Here is a 2603-nt window from a genome sequence, read left to right as displayed (position 1 = left end):
GGTTTGGCCTGACAAGGAGAGAAAGTAGTTTGCCATATGGGTTTATATTCTACCCCTCCAAAAATGACTGAATAGCTTACAGAAAATCAAATGTAAAGTATATGCCAAAACAAATCACATAAAAATGAAAAGTACTGCAGCAGCAGAAAACAAAATCCAGTTGAAATCCCCATTTTTAAAACCTCAAGTAATAAAAGTAGTAGCAGCAGCAGTAAATACAAGCCATACTAATACAAGAAATTGACGATCTAGGAAGGGGGATTATTTGCAGCCAAATAGACAGGCATGTCAGCACTAGTTATACAAAATTTGAGATAGAACTCCACAAATAGAGTGTCACCACTTAGAAGACCTCTTCACCAGCCTTCACCTGTCAAAATTTCTGCAGGAGAGAGAACTCCAGGCAGAACTTTATACAGCCAATGCTGGTGAGTCTGATTTCATGGGAGTAGTTAATCCGCTCTCAGTTTTAATCTGAACTTTACAATATCCAAGGATCTCTTAAAAATCTAACACTTTGGATATCTTCTGCATGTTCAGATTAAAACCTGGAGTAGGTTCACCATCCATGCAAAACTGAAGCACCTGCCTTCACTGATCTCCTCTGTTGATCTAAAGGAGTGGCTTCCTGTGAAAATTTCTGGACACACAATTTCCGGACTGTAGTTGTGACCAGATTGTCCCTGGCTGTTGGGAAGTTTCCCCCACCCCCACCCCCACCCCCACAAGTAATTACAATCAGGTTTTTAAAATGTTGTTTGATCTACTTAACCTCTCCCTTAATCTCTCTCTCTTTTTTCAATGCCAAATTCCTCATGAGCCAACAGCACAGAATGTAATGGAAGTACAATACCAGTATCATAGACTGCAGTAATGAAACTGACCCCAGTATTTCTACTGTCTGAAAGCTGCTCTCTCCAAAAGGTGTCCTTTGTATTGTTTAACCTGTTTTATTGTATTAATCTTAAACTATTCCTCCTAGTTTTTCCTGTTTCTAGATACCTTTTACAGAAAATGTTAGTGAGTCACAGATAAGGTTATGTTGCTAGGTTATGCTGAAGATACATATATCTTTTGTCTGTTTATGCAATTTTTGTCTGTTTTTTAAGTGCAGCATTATCTTTTTAAATTTTTGTTATATTTATATGTGTTATAACAAAAAAAGTAAAAAAGTTAATGTCACACATTTTTATAAAACTGCATATTCTAATTTATATTAGAATAATTTATTCTAATTTATATGAATCCATGTGGAGGGTTCAGACCAGGTGATCTGTATGCCTGCCCAGGCTCCTGATTAAGTGGTACCAGCCAATGAGTAATTTTGAAACTTCCGCTCTATCTTCCTATGGTTCCGTACCTAAAAACAACATTTGGAATGGATATACCTTCAAATGGAAGGTGGCTTCAGGCAGAATACACCTTATTGGAAGCCGCCCAGAGTGTTCGACCAGACCAGATGGGCGGGATATAAATTAAATAAAATAAATAAATAAATAAATAAATAAATAAATAAATAAATAAATAAATAAATAAATAAATAAATAGAAGACCACATTTTGATAGCTCTTCAAACAGAGGAGTGTCCTTTGTGAAGTAGGACACATAGCTGAACAATAGAAAAACCAATTATTTAAGGGTTTTAGCTTCCTCACCATTCAGGTTTATGCTTGCTAGCATTTTTGGTCTTAATCATAACCGTATCATATCTAAATAAATGTAATAAATGGTTTAACTGGGCAAATATGGGTATGCTAGCATATATTTTTGCCAGCCATATATTTTGCCGCCCAGAGTAGTTCTTTGGTCTAGATGGGTGGGGTAGAAGTCTATTAAATAAATAAATAAATAAATAAATAAATAAATAAATAAATAAATAAATAAATAAATAAATAAATAAATAAATAAATAAATAAATAAATAAATAAAGTAGACATGTAATAATGTTGATAGACACCCAGTGACAGCAGAGGATGTGCCAAGTCACTGATAACTGGGCTTGTCCTCAGGATTCCTTGATAATCCATCAAGCATCCTTTCTGGTTCTGGTACTGTAGTTCTACTAACATGGAAAAGAATCCTATTCGCTTCTACTATACAATCAAACATCACATTGAGTTTCCATCTTTGGGTTAGTACAGGTAGTTTAATGCAACCTATAAACAGTTGGGAAAGAAAGAATACACACTTGGGTAGGTTTGCAGGGCAAATTCTTCATCTCTGAAGCACACCATCAAGTTTGTTACAGGCAAACATTATAGATTGGAAGACCAGAAATCTCTGCAGATGTGTTTGCTTGTTTGACATGTGCTTATCTTACACTCCTCATTTAATTTAATCTCTTCTGGAACAAAACCAAGGAGAGTTCTAATCCCAACCCAAATTATAGGGGCACTCATCATCAACCACTGCTCTAATATGTTCTTAATTTACTCACAGAACCCTAAATCTGTATACGTAGGTGGAACATAGATGGTTAATGGAGAGAGCAGAAGGGCATCGTTCCCAAATTGAAGGGTGGGAACCTCCATGCTCATCCATGAAATGCTACTTTAGCCATCTTTCTACTTCTGCTGCTCTGGCAGAAATGTTCCTTTATTAAA

The sequence above is a fragment of the Pogona vitticeps genome, chromosome 2, assembly GCF_051106095.1.
Source record: "Pogona vitticeps strain Pit_001003342236 chromosome 2, PviZW2.1, whole genome shotgun sequence".
NCBI lineage: Eukaryota > Metazoa > Chordata > Lepidosauria > Squamata > Agamidae > Pogona > Pogona vitticeps.
Note: the sequence above shows the minus strand (reverse complement) of the source record.